The sequence below is a fragment of the Ailuropoda melanoleuca genome, chromosome 6, assembly GCF_002007445.2.
Source record: "Ailuropoda melanoleuca isolate Jingjing chromosome 6, ASM200744v2, whole genome shotgun sequence".
NCBI classification, from domain to species: domain Eukaryota; kingdom Metazoa; phylum Chordata; class Mammalia; order Carnivora; family Ursidae; genus Ailuropoda; species Ailuropoda melanoleuca.
The window spans coordinates 118,731,163-118,738,485 of record NC_048223.1 but is presented as its reverse complement, the minus strand read 5'-3'; the positions used below and the strand labels follow the sequence as shown (position 1 = coordinate 118,738,485).

At 40.9% G+C, this 7,323-nt stretch overlaps 1 pseudogene; it reads left to right on the top strand.

Annotated features, from left to right (window-relative positions):
- Nucleotides 1-6,518: 6,518 nt before the first annotated feature.
- LOC117802854 lies at nucleotides 6,519-6,665 on the top strand (annotated as a pseudogene).
- Nucleotides 6,666-7,323: the final 658 nt, after the last annotated feature.

The window sequence follows — 7,323 nt, the reverse complement described above, 5'->3', positions numbered from 1 at the left end:
TGGTGGTATGCTTGTCATTGCTGCTGGTGCTGGCGCTGAAGGACTAACACGCAAGCAAGACCTCAGAGCACAGTGAGCTCTTTCTTACCCAGAAAACATCTTAAATTTGATCAGGAAGCCTACGCCTAAGACCTAAGCAGGACTTTGTTCATGGGAACACGCCATTCCCAATTATGCTGCTGGCCCCCTGAATGTTAGCATTCACTTCCCATTTCCCTCACTTCCAAGAATTCTTGAGAAACCTTCCCACCCTCTAATTAAGGAGCTGGAGGCAGAATTATGCAATGAGATCCTGACATCCCCAGAGAAGAAGGTAGAAACACCAGTGGGGACGCAGGAAGCCACAGAGACTCTCCCATCACAAAACCCTTCTGCATTTGTTTCTTTCATAGAACTCAATGCCGGATCCCATTGGCACCAGACAGAAGACTTAACTCACTTTCAGCTCCTAGGCAATGGGGTGAACTCATCTAGAGAAACACCTCCTGCCAAGAGCTGTGCTTTCCAATGTGGGTCTTGACCAGGTAAGAGCCATCAGGCCCTCTCAGTGATGTCTGTATTATTTGTCAGTGTTGAATTAAATCACAGAGGAGCAGCTTCTGCAGCATAAAAGCAACAAGTTAATAAACAACGGAGGGAAGAAATTGCTGGCAGATTGTGACCGGGAGCCGCGTACTCATCCCACCACAAAATGAACGTTGGAAAGCATGTACATTTTAAAATCCAAGTGAAACTCGTGTCTTGCACAGTGAAATACAAAGGAATTCCTCACAGATAGATCAAGAGAATGACAGGATCTTATTTCTTTGCAAAATAAGGGAAGCGCCCATTCTATCACATTCAGGTTATTTCCTTAAAAAAGTATTCATTTACTTTACATTCTGTGAAGTCATTCTAGGATAGGCTGTGGTAGAGACATAGTAGAGATAAGGTTATGAATGTAATCTGGAGTCAGTGCTAGGATTTTACTTGCTTATCAATCTCGGGGGATTTCCAGGCACCCCAGGCTATTCCTGGACCTGATATGAATACATATCCCTGAGATCTATTTGTTGGGAAGGAGGAGCAGGTAAGGAGATAGGTGAACTATACTGGGACTTCTGCTGGGTCTTTTGGAAAACTGAGTTCAGGCCCTACCAAGGGGAATGATCATTCGACCCCACAACAGCCCTCGGATCATTTGTGGGTTTGAGAGTCCCCCTGTGGATGCCAACTACAGGGATAACCCCTGTAGCCTTGTCTCTCTAGCACCACTGCCTCCTCCTTCTGGTACCAAAGCCCCCCTGCTTCTGTGTGGAACCCACTGTGATACAGTCCCTCTGAACCCAACTCACCACAACAGTGTCACGAACTGAAGGTGGGGCAACCAGTCTTCCCCGGGACTTTGCTGCTGGTGCCATTAGGGAAGATTGTGTCTTTTGGGATCCCCTAGCCAACAGGACGTGAGTCTCAGGCTGTGGATGGCCATCTCAGCCACCATGTGGAGGAGCTAGTCTAAGAGGTGGGAGAACGATTCCTAGTAACTATTTCAGCCTCTGGATCCAACTAGATCTGAAGCCAAATGCACTCTTAGACTTGCAAGTTAGGAGAGCCAATGCCTAAGCAATTGGAGTTTGGTTTTCTTTACTTATAACCAAAAATATAAAATTGACCATTCTACCATGGACTGGACCCTAAAAGAGCTATTTCAGATGAAACACTGAGTGGTATTACCAGGTGCAATTCAGGAAGCCCTTGAAGATGTGCCCTTTGCCAGGTTTGTGCTCAACGTCAAGCTGATACTAAAGAGTTCCCGATGGGGAGCTACTTGGAGCTGTACCCTGGACCTGGTGAAGAAGAAACCGCTACGTAGCCTGCATCTGAGCTCTAGAGTAAAAAAGGGAAGGACACCGTGGGAGCAGCAACTGGGACCCCCAGATGCTATAGGAAACCTACCAACTGGCTCTGTACTTTCAGGAAAATCAAGAACCAGGCCAATTCATTGACCAGTGCCCACAGCATCTAGGTGCGTCTTGCTAGTAAGGTGGAGCCCAGTGGCAAAAGACTCTGGCAGTAAACGGAAGCCCCAGTTAGCATCGATTTGGAAGCAGAAAACCAGGCACACCCAGCATCTGGAGTTGAAAGTTGTCCCTGACAGAGAAGATCAAGAAAAGTGAGGACTCCACTGTTAGAGCAAATGGTGAAGCCAGAAGCCTTGGTTCCAGTCCCAACTCTGTCCTGTATAAGCTCCATGATCTTAGAAAAGCAGTCATTCTCAGCCTCTGTTCTTTTGCCCACAACCTGGAGATGTTGATAATAATAAATTATAATCAAGACATGCACCTGAACCAGTTTTTATATCTACTATTAGAGTTCTATGCTTTTTGAGTTGGGGTGTCGTTTATGTGTATATCTCCCAAACTCAGCTCTTTAAGAGCAGAGACTGTTGTACTCATCTCTTTATCCCTCCTTCTTAATGCCTTACCTGAAACTCAAAATTATACACATAACAAGTTAACTAAATTAGGCAATGCATAGAGAAGCAGTTTGTACCCTTCTGCACAAAATACCATTATATAGAACTACCAGGAAGAAAATAACAGAGACAGAAAAAAACAGGAACCAAGTTACTAGACCTGAATATGCCTCACATGGAGGAAGACAAGAGTCCTGGACCCTGGCCAGGGTAACTTAGTGCTGTATTCCAAGATACAGGAATCAGAGCCTTCCTCAGTAGGAAGCAGATTGATCCCATACTCTAGAGAGAAGCTGACTTAAGTCCTCAATTGGAAATATATCACGAGAATAGGGAGTGGGGCAGGCACAGAAGTCTAATAAATAAAAATAAATTCTTGATGGCCACTGAAAGAACACAACTATTAGGAATACCTGAGAATAGATTATGGCCCAGATGTCTCTATTGTCCTGGCATAAATCAACATGGAAGGAGGTAATGGTCAGTTTCCACTGGAGAACATGGAATTATTTATACTTTTTATATATTCTTACTCAGGGGAATGAATCAGCATCTTCCTCCAAGAATCTGGAAGTTGTTGAACTAAGAAGCTGTAGATGGACATTTGAATAAACCAAAAACACAAGCAATAACGTGATCTTCAGGCCCTTGGCCAGGAAAAGAGGGTTATCACACATGGAAACCACTGAATAGTCCTGCCTGAGACCTATGCTTTCTAGTTTTTGTAATGTAAGTTCAAGATCACATGCTTCCAGGGGTTAAAAGTTACTGTATTTCATAAAATGTCCAGGCATTTTGTATTGTCCGCCATCCTGTTTCCAAAATCAATTGCAACAGAATTCTATCAATCCAAAGTATGGAACCAAATAAACAGCTTTTAATATCACAGTAAGTTTTTTTTTCATAATTTTTCATCTAGTTCTATCATACAGTAAAAGTTCATGATTCTTTTTTTTTTTAAAGATTTTATTTATTTATTTGACAGAGATAGAGACAGCCAGCAAGAGGGAACTCAAGCAGGGGAGTGGGAGAGGAAGAAGCAGGCTCATAGCAGAGTAGCCTGATGTGGGGCTCGATCCCATAACGCCGGGACCACGCCCTGAGCTGAAGGCAGATGCTTAACCGCTGTGCCGCCCAGGTGCCCCAAAGTTCATGATTCTTAAACTCTAATAGGATTGTATTGGATGCGCCAAACAGCATCAGATCTCTAACACAGGTGGCTGCCCTTGGTATTTTTCTACTTACTACTCATATAATGATATACTCATAAAGCAATCTGAAGACAATGAATTATGGGTTTTTTAGTACAGAGAATCTGTTCCTTGCTTCTTCTTTTATAGAGTTTGATCTACTTTGTAAAGAACATCCTGAGATTATAACCAATTGATCGTAAGTATTTTAGTAATTAACTGTCTTATTTGCTCAGATAAACTTGCTATTGCTTTTGGCCAAAATCAATGACAAGAGTTATAGAGCAAAGTTGGTAAATGAAATCCAAAAAATTACAAAAATAAAAATAAAATAATGTTGTGTTTCTATGTATAAAGAGGCTGCATTCTGACGTTAATTGCAAGAAATATTTGTGCAAGAAAAAATGAAAGATGTTCAAGGGGGAAAAAAGATGATGAAACCAGAAATTTAAGGTAAAGTAATAGGATGAACCAAAAATTTCTAAGCAAAAAAGTCAATTGCAACTCTCAAAAAAACCAAAAACTTGTGTAATTTGGGGGTTTTGTTGTTGTTGTTTTTCTCATTAAACTTTTTGTTTGGGTCCTAAATTCTGTGACAGATTTTTGGTCAAATTGTCTCCATTAAAAAGTACTGGTTTTAAAAACTAATAACTTAAAACTGCCATATGCACAAAAAACCCAAATGGTCCACAAAACGTTCTGCTTTCCTTCCAAAGCTTTTACGATGAAATCTGGCAATGCTGCCATTGTTGATATGTTTCCTGGCAAGTCTGTGTGTTGAGAGATTCTCTCAAGGACTATCCACCTCTGCGGCATTTTCCTGTTCGTGACATGAGACAGATGGTCGCTGGGGATGTCATCAAAGCAGTGGACAAGAAGGCAGCTGGATCTGGCAAGGTGACCAAGTCTTCCCAGATCATTATCCCCAATCCCTGCCACCCTAGTCTTAATGGGTGGTGGAAGAATAGTCTCAGAACTATTTGGGTCAATTGGCCATTTAAATTTAATTGTATTTTGTTTTTTAAGTTGATATACTTCAAATGCTATGAGAGTCCACACAAGTAGTTATATTCTTATTTTCAATTTTTCTTGTCTTCTCTGTAAAATGGGGACATCAATCCCTTCCCAGCCTACTTTGAAAACCTATGAGATAACATCAGCTCTGGTTTGCAGCGGCGTGTTTGGTTTTGGTTACCAAGGCGAAAGCAGGTCACGGTCAACCACAGAAATGGGCTTTGTGTTGGTTAGAGCCATAGAGGAAGATCAATGTCAGCCTCAGAGTCGTGTCTACTGAGGTGGACCCACCACCACTTGGCTGGCATTTAAACTGCAAGGCTGTCACCAATTGGTCTTTGAGGTGTGGTCACCACAGCAAGGTGTCATCGACCAGACTGGTTTGGCTTCAGTGTGGCATTCAGTTATCATAGCTTTATGACTGAAACCAACTGATGAAACAGATTTAAAACTATTAGTGGTGTCCTCTGGTTAACTAACACCAATATAAAACTAAGGCTTTTCTGGCCATATAGAAAGTTTACAGATTCTCCTTTTGGGTCCTTCTTGAGCCACAGTTGCAGGAGAGACCACTGTAGGTTGTCCAGCCCCTCACCAGTGTTGCTGAGGCTCCTAAGACTAAGCTCATCTGTAAGGTCTGATTTTTAGTCCTTGATCAATACCACTTAGTTCTGGTTATGTCTTTGAATTTATCTCAAACTTTTGGTTCTCAAAACTTTAAAATTCTTAAAAAATATTAAGGATCCCAAAGACCTTTTGCTTATGTGAATTATATCCATTGATATGTATTGTATTACAAATTAAAGCTGAGCAATTTTATAAATATTGACTTGATTTAAAATAACAGTAATAAAGTCATTACATATTATAGAAATAATTAACTTTCAAGAAAATAATTACATTTTACAAGACAAAAAAGCTTAAGAAGAGTGGCATTAGGGGGCACGTGGGTGGCTCAGTTGGTTAAGCATCCGACTCTTGGTTTTGACTCAGGTCATGATCTCAGGGTCATGAGATTGAGCCCCATGTCAGGCTCCAACGTGGACCTGGGCTGGGCATGGAGTCTGCTTGGGACTCTCTGTCTCCCTCTGCCCCTCCCTGTGCTCTCTAAATAAACAAATAAATAAACAAAGTCTTTATTTTATTTTATTTTAGGATTTTATTTATTTACTTGACAGAGAGAGAGAGAGCACAAGCAGAGGGAGAGGGAGAGGGAGAAGCAGGCTCCCCACCAAGCAGGGAGCCCAAAGCAGGATTCTATCCTGGACCCTGGAACCACGACCTAAGCTGAAGGCAGATGCCTAACTGACTGAGCACCCAGGTGAACCTAAAGTCTTTATTTAAAAAAAAAAAAGAATGGCATTAGCTATCACTTTTCAAGCCCCTTAAAGACTGACTTGATAGGAGACATCTGTGTTCTCACATCTGCATCTTCATTCAATTTGTTGCAATAGGTTGTTTTAGATACAGTACATGAAGAAAATCCTGTCTCATGCAAATCATTAGAAAGAGAATAAGTATCGTAATACCCTTTCATGTCATTGTGGGCTTTCTTTTTTGATACATCAAACTTAACAAGTGGTAGTTTCTTAAAAGTTAATTGCAAAGTGGAATCTGACACCATATCAATAAACTTTTCATATTCTGCTACATTAAAATTCATTGATCTATTCAAATGTTGAATGAATATTTTACTTATGCATGATCTGATCATTTCACGTATTGGTAATTTGGAAAATATTAGTTCATTGAGTAATATAGGTATTACAAACGCTAGCACTTTTAATCATACAATACCAAAAAAAAAAAATCACAGCCATTAATATCTCTACCCATCCCATTAGAAAAGTCTTTAAGTTATCACTTCTCGGCCTTTTGGCTAAGATCAAGTGTAGAAAGTCTTTAAGTTTTGGGAATCTGGCAAGCTCATGATGATAGGTGTATGTTTTCCCAAATTCTAATTTTTGCTTGAAAACTGAAATTTTATCATGGATAGAAAATTCTCTCCATTTTCCTTTAAGAAATTTTGTTTTCGATACTACTCAGCAAAAGAAGCCAGCCTGAGGAAGCTACATGTGATAGATTCCAATCACATGACATTTGATAAGAGACAAACAGTAGACAAGGGCACCTGGGTGGCCTCCGTCAGTGAGTGTCTGACTCCTGATTTCCACTCTGGTCATGATCTCATGGCTCTTGGGATCAAGTCCCACATGGGACTCCCACTTGGTGGGGGTCTACTGGAAGATCCTCTCCCTCTGCCTCTCCCCCCACTCATACTCGCTTGTGCTCTTCTCTCTCTCTCTCTCTCTCTCTCCCTCTCATTTCTAAAATAAATAAATAAGTCTTAAAAAAAAAAAGAAATTTTGTTTTCGAGCAAATATATACCAAATGCCCAAGTCTAAATACTACAGCTGCTCTCTCAGTTATTTCTTCTAATTGCAAATGGTGTTCCCTGAGAAGTAGCAGCTAGGTTAGCTCACCACTCAGACAGTCCTGAACAGGCCTTTCCCATGACAACCATTCCACTTCAGTATAACCGCAGAAGTGTGCTCTTTTCCTTTTTCTCACACTGAATATTAAAAAGATGTGTTGTCAGGGCTGGGATCGGGTAAGATTTATCATTTTTATTTCCATTGAAATCTATTCCTCAAGGGAAAATGA